The sequence below is a fragment of the Oryzias latipes genome, chromosome 22, assembly GCF_002234675.1.
Source record: "Oryzias latipes chromosome 22, ASM223467v1".
Classification (NCBI taxonomy): domain Eukaryota; kingdom Metazoa; phylum Chordata; class Actinopteri; order Beloniformes; family Adrianichthyidae; genus Oryzias; species Oryzias latipes.
In genome coordinates, this window is record NC_019880.2 from 27,731,728 (window position 1) to 27,745,602 (window position 13,875).

The 13,875-nt window shown below is 44.2% G+C and overlaps 1 protein-coding gene across 2 annotated transcripts in view; it reads left to right on the plus strand.

The window, feature by feature from the left end:
* alk (ALK receptor tyrosine kinase) overlaps positions 1-13,875 on the plus strand; it is a 650,197-nt gene that overhangs the window by 235,952 nt on the left and 400,370 nt on the right. The window lies entirely within an intron of this gene.

Sequence of the window (13,875 nt, forward strand, 5' to 3'; positions counted from 1 at the left end):
GCTCAAACGGTGGATTCATGTTTCTTATTATATTAAGAAAATTAGAGTTTTAGAGACCGTTTATGTTTTTTTTATTTAACTGTCGCATCATGAAAGTTAGACAATGCTAAAGTTGGTGTCAGATTTGTTAACTTCCACTTTGACAATTATGGGTTAGGAGAAAATCTATATCACAATTGAACGGTTCCTACACGAAATCTAGTTTATGAATAAAGTTTAAATTTACTGCAGATATTTTACCCATTAAAAAATTAAGAGAAATTGACATCTAGAAAAACATCGCCAATTTCTTGTACAGACTGGTCTGTGAAAATATTGTCTGACATAAAAGCGGACCGTGACCTGAAAAAGGTGGAAGAACACTGGTCTAAGTCATAGCCCCATAGACAGTAAACTTTCTTTTTTTCTTCCACTTTTATAAAACACCCATGACCTCTCATTCTGGGCTTGCTGGCACACCGAAAGAGTTTTGCTGAGGGGTGATTAGTGAACCGAGTCTGATGTGGTTGGAAGAGGACGGATAACATCTGGCCAGTAAATGCCTGTAACAGCTAATGCTGAAAGCTGGCAGTGCCCAGTGAGTCAATTTAAACACATATTAATCAAACAGGAACAAGTGTACAATTTAAATTTGATGTGTTCCCCTCATGAAGCATGTTTTGCTCCAAGTTCTGTTTATTTCCCCTCAATTGAGAACAAAAGCCAATTTTCACATAACTACGTAAAGAGAATCCACTTGCATCCAACTACATCTAATGGGGACTTTTAACTGTGCATGAGTAGCACATTAGAGCATTAGAGGTTGCTGACAAAAAAGCATTTGGTAAAAGTCAGGTCACAGCAGTACAGCACAGTAAACATGGCTTGGGGCAGCAGCAATAGATCTCAGCTTTCCCTACAGCATCTGCTGTGTTCTGGCATTTGTCAGCAACTACAAAAGCCAACACAGGCTGACTGGACACATGCCACCAGCTTTCCCCATCCTCTCTGTCTCCATCCCTCCTCCTTCCTGTCTCTTTGACCAACCTTAACTACAGTGGCCAAAGGGTACACAAGCTGAGCCCTCATATTTTCTCACCTTGTACATTTATTCCTTGACCGCTAGGTAGTGATAATATCAAGAGTGCCAGAGCTCTCAAAATGTCCTACTCTCCCTTTGAAGCATTGCATCAAACCTGCTCTACTCCATTTCACAAAATGTTTCCCATGCAGCTTTTTCATCACTCCAGAACAGTTCTCCTCATTGAGATGGATTGCTGTGATTGTGTTGTGGCTGCCAGCTGTAAAGCACTCAGATGAATGTTATCCACTCCAGGAGCTCCTGTGCTCTACAATAGAACATCTGCCCCACTCAGCTGGTAGTTCTGTTCTTGTGTAATTAGACACAGGGGTGAGAAAAAGCAGCTTTTGAAAGGAGGGAGGAATGTAAAGGGCCATGGTGCTTTACGCAGAGTTAAACCCTTTGGCCTTTTTAATTCCTTAACAGTGCTTTTATTTTGTTGAAATCCAGCTTCCTCAGACTTGTGCTCATATTTACAAAGGTTTGCTCAAAGAACTTATTAAATGATAAAACAAAATATCTCCAAAAGTGTATCTTTAGCGATAAAGAATTGGTAAAAAGTGACATATTTTCGGTTCCAAATAGACACTTTTTGAACAATGTGCCGAATGACAAAACGAATGGGAGTACCAGAAGCTGACATTTATTAAAATTGCACATGAAAAAGAACTTTGATAAGCCGCTGAAAAATGCTACTAAAAATGCTATTAGTTTAGGCTACATTGGAATAGAAAGCAGCACTGGCTGTGGCTAAGAACTGATTTCAATTTTTGAATTAACTTGCAGAGCAAATACAATGAAATGCCATGTGAAAGTGACTATTCGCATGGGATTTTACAAATACATGCCAGCCAGTGCTGACCTTTTTTCTTGGCTGCCCAGACACATACGAAGGGCTAAGTTTAGGTTAACAGGTTACCATAAGCTGCGTGTACACCGAACACAATTTGCCCGGCAGAGGCAACCAGTTTCAATGTTAAGTCAATGGTACAGATGCCATCTAAGTTCCTGTGGCGCAATTTGAGCAGTGCAAATGTGTGGGAGCAGCAATCTATTCTTAAACGCACTTAAAATTTGTGCCGGAAATGCAGCAATGGGCCATCTACACTTTTTGTGCACGCTGGATGGGGCAAATCAGTGCGCATGCGCTCCTGGGCCATTAAGACGTCACAACGGCTCACTAATTCAAACCAAACAGGCATTGCAACAGTTTGATTGACAGCTATTTAAAAGAAGAAATACTCAAAAAGGCAAAAAGGAAATTATTTTTTATTACATTTGTTTTTTTTCATTAAAAAAATGCCACAAGTATATCTCAAAAACTCAACAATCTTTTCATCTGAGGGCACTTTAAAGCTTTAGTACACTTTACCATCATCTTAACCAAATAAGGCATGTGGTTTAGATGGGGTTCGTATCTTAAAAGACTCTTAATTGTATCTGATGTACCACACTGTAAAGCACACAGGTAAGGCAAAAGCCTGATTGTTTTTTTTATTTTTTATATAAATGACAGTGCATCTTAAAAACGAGAGCACCTTATAAATTGAATAATTCTGGTAGTGTATACTGATTTTAAAGCAATTTTAAGAGATACATGGCGTTCTGTCAAAATGTTTGGTTGGGTGTTATTGGGAATACACTAACATGTAGCGGTGTTAGACTCCTTTCTTTCACGTGTTACTATCAGCACTTGGATTCAGCATAGTCAGATCCTCCTTGTGGGTCTGGACTTGTAATGGCAAGGAGGCTTGTGTGAACCGATGCCCCTGGGAGCAATACCGTCTGAAGCCTGCTCCTGGTAGGGTCACACTTGGTGGTCTGGTCTCTTGGCGAGGTTCCAGACAAACACAGACCTACAACTTGTTGGGAAGCTGTAAGTAGGCAGCCCCACTATCTGACTATCCTGCGGAAAGCCAACAACATACCCAGGAGAAACGTCTTTGTTACGAAACCGACCAGAAAATGAAGCCGGACTGCCCAACATGGTAACAGAGCCCAGCTTGCCCCTGACCAAAGACTACTGCTTGACCATCGTCAAACGACCCGTATTGCTACAAACACTTCCACACCCTGGAGTTACCACACTGCCATCCCTCAAGCGCCGCTGCTGTAACATCCCTCTAGCAGGACTCTATGAAGTACGATGGTCAGGCAATGGTGAATTAACAGCTGGCGACCATTGTTACTTCTTGAGTGGCTCTGCAAAACCGACAGGCCTTTATGGTATGCACTTGCCATCCCAAAGGCCAACCGGAAGTCCCTCTTCAACTGAACACCCCTGAGCGACAGAATTCTATATACCCGCTTCCTACATAAACAAGGTAAGATGACAACAATAGTTGCCTATGCCCCCACAAATGTTGCGGATGAGGACATCAAAGATGCGTTCTTTAACCAACTCCATCAGGCTGTCAGCCAAACTCCATCACATGACATCGCCATCATCCTTACTAAACCCTATACTGCAATGATTGATCCACCAGCTCTCCAGTGGACACAACCTTTGCCGACACAGTTACAAATGACAACGGCGACTGCATCTTCTTACTTTGCCACCAAAACAAGCCCAACCACTCCGCAACAGACCACATCTCTGCCATCCGTCTACTCATAGAGAAGACTGATTTACCCGGGTCTGTGACCAAGTTCCTGAAGTGTCTCTTGGTAGTTTTTATCTGACTGACCTGGCGTATGCTGACGACTATCTTGCTCAGCACATCTCTTACCCAGCTAAAGAAAACAATCTGTGCATTTACAGGGAAAAGGCAAGAAGTTTGGTCTCCAAGTGAACTGGACAAAACAAAATGTATGCAAGTTGGTGAGGTCCAGATCCACCACCCCTGCGGCTTGGCAATGACTTAACCGAGCCTATAAAGGGCTTTGCAGACTTTGGATCCATAGCTACTAGTGACCTAAACCAGAGATCACCCGCAGAAGGACAAGGGCAGCATCGGCTCTGCAGTCTCTCAGAAAACCACTCTGGTGTTATCAAATCATCACAAGCAAGACAAAGCTCCAGATTAAAAACTCAGCAGTACTCTCTATCCTACCAACCAGCTAAGGCGAAGTCGAGGTACACCCTGAACAGGCTATCAGTCTGTTGCAGGGAAGCGCACTCTCACACACATGCCCACATTCACGCCTAGGGGCTTGTTAAAGACACCAAATAACCCTGGAGCTTTGTTGACATTCTTTTGACTACCGTAACTCTTCAATTTTTTAAACAATTAACGTGATTCTGGCGGATTCTGAAGCAGACAAAAGCAGCTTTGCAACACGTTACATTACACTGCTTTCTCTGCATCAGAATCAGGTAATTAATGTTGATCCTGTAAAAGGTTGAGGAGTTACTCTGTTGCCTGCAAGATCTCTGGTGTTGAAGGGTTAACCTATGAAGCATGATTTGGGACTGTTGGAGGAACCTGGAAAAAACCCATACGCAGGAACATGCAAACTCTACTTAGAGAAAAGCCCCAGCTGGGATTGGAATCAGGGCCTTCTCGCTGTAACGCGAGGGTGCTAACCACCACGCCATCGTGCATCTCTGTTGTGCATGTAAAACCATTAAATGACTACTTTAGTGACAATATTTCTTCCAGAAACATGGTTCTTTTATTGCATGTAAACAGACCCAATGTAAAATGCAGCCGAGAGCTTGTGTCAGACAGAAAAACCAAAAGTGTGATGTCAAACCTGGAACAAACTTGTCAAGGCAGATAGTATTTAGTTTCCCAGCAATCCAGCACACCCTCAAACTGTTATGAAACTTTTGCCACAATGCTAATAGGCTTTTAATATTAGAGCAGGCTCAAAGAAATGTTGCGCTTGGAACCACAGGAAAGATTAGAATGGAAATTGAATGGCTACATTATGAGGATTTGCTGACAATGTTACTACTGCTGACAATGGCTGCAGGATGCTATTGACCAAAACAAAGGAAAAATCTTAAACTGTTTGGATGATTTAAACTCACAGGCAGAAGCCTTTTTTTTTAATCAGTTGTTTGTTTAATATCGCGGAGACCTTCAAGGGCCTATTTGTGAAGAACTTCTCCAGACTCCCTGCCAGCACTCTGCCTTTGTAGTGTGAAGAGAGGATGAAATGGATAAGGTGAGAGAAGGAGTTCACAAGCATGAGAAAGTTGACATTTGGGGCTGATCAACTCTGATCTACAGATTGTCAAGTGTTGTCGCTGAGCTTACCTTTATACTAAATACCAGGTAAGAAAACTAACATATTTTCAGTATCATCACTGATATAGAATATCTTATCCTGGGTAAAAAAAAAAAATCCACAGGGAGCCACCCGCCCCCTGTGGAGCCACCAGCCTTGTCCTTAGCCAGCCTTCTATCTACACAACTGGTCTGTTGCCACACATCAATAAATGAGCCATGCCAATAAGAAGCCTTACTGACCCCCACCCACCTTTTGCCTCTGGCACCCTAGTCAGAGCTGCACATGACAAATTCATTTTGGCGACTTTCCTGTTGGGTTATCTCCGTAGCAACTATTTTATGTTTTGGTCTCAGAAAAGAATCAGTAAAAGTAAACTTTTGGATTTCTGTGGCAATGGAGGCTGTCTGTAAAACATGCCAACATTCCAGATATAGTCATAGCACATGCTGTATTGTTATGTTTAGCTTAAGCCAGGGATTCATGTATTAAATTATAACTATATTACAGTAAATAGTGTGCAAGCCAGAAAGGATTGCCACTTTAGTGAACTTGCCATACTAATACCGTTCAAAATCTCCAGCTTCTAATTCCAACATTTTTTCCCCAATGATGCTCGTGGAGTTTGAGGGCCAAAGATCAAAAAGCTTAAATTTGCAGGAAGTGCCATAGGTGATTTTTTTTAAGTTAAAATTCAAGACGGCTGCCTCTTCCTGTGGTCAAAGATCAACAAATCTTTGGGAATTGTAGACTTAATCTGGCGGTATGACAGTGACGTTTCTTGAAGGTCACTTGAATCAAAATTTTCTTTTCCCATAATGTGGCAAAATGTGAATATCAACAAGAGATTTTGGCCATATTCACTTTTTTTGCTGGTTTCACCCACAGCGATGTCATCATTTTTATGGAGGGGTCATTCACTATTCACAAAATTTATTTTCACTGAGTAATAAATTCATGCAAATTTTGGTGACTTTTTGAGTTTGTGGCGGGGGTCAAATTCTTGCTCAAAGCTGTAGTGAGAAAGACGAATTGTGAAAACATACTGGTCCTTGGAGTCCAGAACTTCTGCAGACCATAAAAACACAAACTATAAATGAGGAATTCCACAACATTTGTGCTTCCATCACAAAAAAAAAAGATTATGGTTTAAATTGCAGTCAGAATTATCTCCCAATCAGCCATTTACCTGTTTATAAGTGAGCAAAGATTTCCGTATGCCTCACTGACCATGACACTTACAGGCAGGCATAAAAACTTTGATGCCATCGGGAAGAAATTGTGTTCATCACTTCAGTAAATGGTCTTCATGCTGCAAATTTTGCACTGATCCACAAATAGAGATTTGCTATTTCATGTAATTTTTTTGATGTCCGCACTACTGTGCTGTTCCTGCATCTCATCTTTTAAGTATGTAATCACATCACTCTGTATTAGTGAGAGTCCGCGGCTTGAATAAACTGAACATGTTTGGCGGTTTTATCTCTCTGGTGAATTTCAACTGCGTCACTCAGGCTTTGCTATGTTGGATAAATGATGGGCAATGACTTAGACTCGTCAAGCAATCACGCATTTGCTTTAGTTTGGAAAACTTTTGGTCAGCAAAGAAGGCAACTGAGAAAAAAACTCCCACCCACAGTTTCCAGATCTCACTCAACAGTGAGATGACTTCCAAGCCTTGTTCTGAATGGCCTCCCTGAGTGCTTGTTTAAAGATGAAGGAAGTACAAATTTCAAAGCAATTGCTTTTGAAGCAAATTCACTATTAATATCTGTCATAGTCAGGCTGATAGTTTAAACAATTGAAGAAATCATGAATCATTCTTCACAAACCTTCACGACAGTGGCTCAGGCGGTTGAGTGGGTCGTCCAATTATTGAAGGGTCGGCGGTTCGATCCCCGCTCCCCCCAGCCAAATGTCGTTGTGTCCTTGGGCAAGACACTTCACCCTCCTTGCCTCCAGTGTGGCTCCACTGGTGTGTGAATGTGCATGAATGTCCCGGTGATGGTCAGAGGCGCCATAGGCGTTTTTCCTTTCACGTCACACAAATAATAATAACTTACATTTTCTCTGATTAGGATTTAAGGTACATTTACACTGAACATAATTCATGCGTCACATTTGTGTCGGCCCCCTGTCCAAAAATGTTTTCATAAGCTTGACGACCAAGACGCGTGTGGGATATGTTTTTAACCTGATGGATTCATGGAGCAGTGTCTGTGTACATCTCATTTACAATGCATGGAAGACACGGATAATGTTTAGAGATCAAGTTTACTTATCTTACACAGTTCTACAAAAGTATCAGTAAATACAGCTCAATATCTCTGTACATGAGAGCATTCAAAGACTCTCTCGGTACGGTGAGGTTCACTCCTGCTGAATGATGGTTGGTTTCAGCGATGTTTCCGTGTCTCTATGACTCAGTTTATAGACTCACCGCCATACGGCCTCCTGGGGGCTAGCGTAGCGGTTGCACTCACTCCAGGCATGGGCCCTGTGACAGACTGGCAACCTATCCAGGGTGTAACCCGCCTTTGCCCAACAATAGCCAGGATAGGCTTTGGCAACCCTGCAGCCCCGAAAGGAATATAGCAGGTTAAGAAGATGGATGGATGGATGGATGGATTGATGGATGGATGGATGGATGGATGGATTGAAAGTCAGAACCAGAACGGTTGGATCAATCGTCCATATTAGATTTAGAATCCACCCGCTGATCGAGTCACTGAACAGGTCACATGCCCAAAGCTGAGTCTGGTTGATGTGAGATTGGTTGAGGTGATCCAGAGAGCTCTCCAAAGTTCAGATTTTTCAACTCTTGGCGGAAATCATTGCATGCCGCTCAAATCATGGTGTGCCGCTAAAATAGCGCACCGCAATCGCACCACGGGACCTCTCATTGGGTCTGTAACATTGGCTTAACATCAAAACTGGATGTCCTGACCCGCGAATCACATTCGATGTGAACATAGCTTTAGTTACATGCTGTGGATTTTCGCATTGTCCTGGTCCATGGAGGGTTGAAGAGAGGAGGGGCTGCCTCTCAAGTAGAGCATAAGTATGTCTTGCAGTTCCCTTGAGGCTTGTGCTACCACGTTATGGGACGTCATGAAAAGGCAATACACGATTGTCATTTGTGTGGTAAGAGTGTCATAAAGTATTTGTAAAGTTCTACATTAGTAAGTGGCACGCACTTATGATGTCTAGATGATGCTGTTGTAAAGCGCCCGACACAAATACTCTAGTCAGTCATAAGGTGCAAGTAAAGACCCCTTAAAGACCATGCGTGAATGCCCAACGTGTACACGTAATATGGAACTGCCCTAACCATCTACAGTCTGATTGTCAAATTTCCTCGTTTCTACCACCTGTATCCACCCATAAGGGGGCATAAGGGCACTTGTGAGTAAGGATTTAACTGTAAATATAATTCTAGGTTGTCTTGATCGAAATGGCATCCAGGAGGGAGTGCTTTGTTGGTTTTTATTTAAATAATTTTAATCCAAAAAAATATTCCATAAAATAAAAACTACATGACAGTGAATCTGTTTAGGATTGGACAATTAATGTAAAAATACTTACTTTAATTGTTGGTTTGGTTTTACGTTGTCATTTTTTCTTTGTTTCTGAGTGAAAAAAAGCTAATTGTGGCTTAAAAATAAGTACAGTATTAGTAAAAAACCATACTATTATACAGATGATGTCAAACCCCTAATGAGTACTATTAATTTTCAAGAAACAAAAGTGGTCATTGAGACTCGGATTTCATTTTCAAATCACAGTTGACCAAAATTGCATATCACGTCTGTCCTTCTCATCTTGTACTCTGTGGTCACTGCTCAACACTACAAAGACAGAGTGCTGGCAGGGAGTTAGGACATCTTGAGGGGATTTCTTGAAATACTGAGGAACACATGAACACAGTACCAACATTTCAATAGATGAGAGCACATGGATTAAATATAGATCTGTTCCTATTCTACCTCTCTGTTTTGTTTGTTTGCTTGTGGTTTCACAGTTATTTCTTTTTTTTTTACTTGTCCTGTCCAACAGCTAAACAAACAGATGAGAGCTGAAAGCCTCTTGTGTTGGACATATTTTACTGTTACAACACTGGTTATGAATCTTTGAATGAACCCTTCTGTATTGTAATTTAGGCTAAACTTTATTCATCTTACTCATATTACTTACTTATATTTGTAACATTTTTATGGTGGACCGGATGAAAAGCAAAGGAGGGAAGAAAAGAGAAGGATGTTCGGGGGGGACCATGAAGCAGCATAAAGCAACAAGATGTTGAATTTTTCAGGGTGGGGTGGGGGGGCAGGTAGGACCCAGACGCAGAGGCAGGAGGCACACGGTTCCAAGGCAAAAGGGTTTAATTGCAAACAAAAGGCGCTGCAGAGCAGGATAACTAAACAAAACTAAACTTACTGTGGCGTGGCAAGAAACATGGACATGACAGTCAGGGACGAAGAGACATGAATACATAAGAGACGTTAGACGCTAGTGACATTAATGGACCAGCACAAGAGGAAGGGAGAGATGAGACTTAAATACAGACAGGGAAGACAAGACACAGGTGAACAAGATCAGGACAGATAGGGACAAGGAAGTAAAACTTAGGAACATGACAAAACAGAACACCTTTCAAAATAAAACAGGAAACACAACCAAACATGACAGAACTAGAAATAAAGCAAAAACCAAGACAAAAGAAACCCAAACCATGACAGTACCCCCCCCCCCCCCCCCCCCCCCCCTCAAGGAACCGCTCCGAGGTTCCAACAGTCCACCAAGGAGGAGGGGGCCCGTGAGACTAACTTTGACAGGCAACTCAGTACAGGGAGGCCGGGCTCGGCACGCCAGCAAGGACGAGAAGAGTCCGGAGGACGGCCGGGAGTCCAAGCTGTCCTGCGAGGCAGGTCCTGAGGACGGCCTGGAGGCTGAGCGGTCCGGCAAGGCAGGTCCGGAGGATGGCCGGGAGGCCGAGCGGTCCGGAGTGGCAGACGAGGCGGGTCAGGCATAAAGTCTGGGGCAAGCGTGGCTAAGCCTGGGTTCTGCCAGCAGTTGGCTGGCGGGTCAGGCATGGAGTGGACTGAAAGGTCCGGTATGGAGTCCTCTGAGGCGTCAGGCATGGAGTCCTCTGAGGCGTCAGGCATGGAGTCCTCTGAGGCGTCAGGCATGGAGTCTTCTGAGGCGTCAGGCAAGGAGTCCTCTGAGGCGTCAGGCATGGAGTCGGGCATGGGGTCGGGCATGCGGTCGGGCATGGAGTCGGGCCAGCAGTCGGGCCAGCAGTCGGCCGAGCAGTCAGGCCAGCAGTTGGCCGAGCAGTCGGCCGAGCAGTCGGGCCAGCAGTAGGGCCAGCAGTCGGCCGGCGGGTTCGGTCCAGCAGTCAGCCGGCGGGTTGGGCCAGCAGTCGACCGGCGGGTCGGGCCAGCCGTCGAGCTGGGGCCAAAGTGGGTCCGGCACCCCGTTGGAAACAGGGGTGAGTCAGGGTGCGTCCGGCACCCCCATGGAAGCAGAGACGGGTTGGGGTGCGTCCGGCACCCCCTTGGGAGCCGGGACGGGTCGGGGTGCGTCCATGACCACCACTGGAGCAAGTTGTGGTGTGTCCGGGACCACCACCGGAACAGGATCGGGTTGGGGTGCAGCCGGCACCCGCCTGGGAGCAGGGATGGGTCGGGGTGCGTCCATGACCACTACTGGAGCGGGTTGTGGTGCGTCCGGGACCACCAACGGAACAGGATCGGGTTGAGGTGCAGCCGGCAACCTCCTGGGAGCAGGGATGGGTCGGGGTGCGTCCATGACCACCACTGGAGCGGGTTGTGGTGCGTCCGGAACCACCACCGGAATAGGATCGGGTTGGGGTGCAGCCGGCACCCTCCTGGGAGCAGAAACGGGTTTTTGAAGGGGACGGCGGGGACGACGGCGACGACGGCGGGGACGACACCCCCTCATGGCAAGACGGCTCCCTCTCCAGTCAAGATGGCTCCCCTCCATAGCAGGAGTGCAAAACTGTAGCATGTCCCAATAGGACCTGGTCCTCTGTGCTTCTAGGCAGTAGGCCTCCAAAAGCCGCAGCAGATAGGACCCAGACGCAGAGGCAGGAGGCACACGGTTCCAAGGCAAAAGGGTTTAATTGCAAACAAAAAGCGCTGCAGAGCAGGATAACTACACAAAAATAAACTTACTGTGGCGGGGCAAGAAACATGGACATGACAGTCAGGGACGAAGAGACATAAATACATAAGAGACGTTAGACGCTAGTGACGTTAATGGACCAGCACAAGAGGAAGGGAGAGACGAGACTTAAATACAGACAGGGCAGACATGACACAGGTGAACAAGATCAGGACAGATAGGGACAAGGAAGTAAAACTCAGGAACATGGCAAAACAGAACACCTTTCAAAATAAAACAGGAAACAGAACCAAACATGACAGAACTAGAAATAAAACAAAAACCAATACAAAAGAAACCCAAACCATGACAGGATGCTTATATTATGGTCAGTTAGAAATAGAACAAATCTAAAAGGGGTGGGGCCTGTCCACACACACTCAGAAATTACCAACTAACCTGCCGGCTCCAAAATGTTCACATAGCAGCAGCAGCGGCAGCCAGCACCCCCCAACACCCGCACAGAGCAGTCCACCACCACCCAGGAGTTCTGAGCATCCCCTCACCCCAACCCCAGGCACAGGCCAAGGCCCCCCAAGGGAGACCCGCCCCTCGCTCCAGGCAGCCATCTACCCAGTCCACGGTTGGTCTAGGAGAGGGCATGGCAGGGGCTGGTCACCCTTGCCCAGGACGAAGACACCCAAGAGAGGTTGGGGTCCCCAAGGAGGGTGGTAAACTTGGCCCCACAGTTGGAATTTTGGAGAAGGCTGGCGCTCAAAGGAAAGGATTCACACTTATTTCTAAAATGTCCAAAACAATTCAAGGCACCCGCTGCTTTGAATGGCTATTAGTGCTGTAACGATTCATTTTAACAACAATTTTGTAGGTGCTGATACTATTCATAGTCAATACATGTTCATTTTAAACAGTCCAATTTACTGACCTAAAATCCATCCAGGACATCTTTAGCAAAAAATTCAACCAGTGTGACTCAGGAAAAAATACCTGGTACTGAACAGTGCAGGTGTTTTCCAGATTCCTTGGATTTCTTGCAAAATAATTAAGTGTAAATTAAATATGTGTACAAACACAAAAGTGAACAAGAATCAATGGCAAATCCATTCACATTTTAGTTTAATAAGATTCAGCCCACTGTTGTTTTTCCACATCAAAGTAATCCAAAGGGAACATTATTAGAACATTCTAGCACACTGGATGGTCACATGGCTTTGCAAAATTCAAAGTGTTTCCACTCATTGGACTGGAATGATGGACCAGTCAGTTTTTGCTGCCATCATGTATGCTGTCTGCTGCGATACACTTTGTTGTTTTTACGTTATAGTAAAACAAACCTACGGTGTCTCAATCCAAATGATACTTTCCAATGCAAATTATCATCAATTTAATTAATTTTGAAATGAGTTTTTAATGGTATAGGTCGATTTGAGTACTAACATACCACAAACAATTTGGGTTAGACTATAGGAATTTAATTCTGTTCGTTTATTAAGCCAATTAATTGTTAAACCGCTATAGGCCATTGATTGACACTTCAAAAAACTAAAAAATGCACCATATTAAGAAGTTTGTCCTAAAATTTACTACCGTAATTTCCGGACTATAAAGCGCACCCGATTACAAGCCGCACCCACCCATTTCCATGTGTTTAACTTCTTTTGTACATACACAAGCCGCGGCAGTGTACAAGCTGGATGCATTACGCAACATGGTCAGCCTGACAAATCACGTCCTGACTTCCAGACCAAGTGCAATTTATTAGCACACTGTGGGAGGAGACAGCCTTGCCTCAGGCTCATGTATTTGAATACACCCACATCTGCCAAACAGCATGCAACTCTATTCTGTTCACAAGTTCCTCAGTTATGGTTTTTTTTATTTTAATTTTTTTATTTGTTTTTACTTGTTGACAATCTAGGTATCATACATAAAATTACAAACAGTAACCATATAATCAACATTACATCCCTCAGTTATGATGAGGAAATTTACATCCGCGATATCCCATTTCCCATGAGTCTTAGGGGCTAAAGGCTGGTGCAAACTCCACACAGAAAGGTCCCCCATTGATGTTCTGGTTCAGGTCCCCCAGCCGGGGCCTTCTTGGTGTGAGGCAAGAGCGCCAACCACTACGCCACCGTGCAGCCTACCTTACCCGTAGGTAAGATATATAAAAAATATATATCCTTATCAAAGACCAACTTTCATCAGAAGAGTGTGTAAATGCACCTGGACAAACAGACACCAGCAGTAAACAATTGATGGTACCGTGTTGGTAACCCCGTTGATAACCTTACCAACACGCCACGTAATGAAATTAATTCAAGGCTTTACAGCAGTTACTATGTGTTCAGACTAGTTCATATGCTTTTATTAGGATTCAATTTCTTATAAGACACGGCTAGTTATCAGGATTTGAGAATAGGCAACATTAGAGATCATTCACGGACACAGTTTGGCAGACAGAGCAGAAAGGAAATGCAATGACATTATTT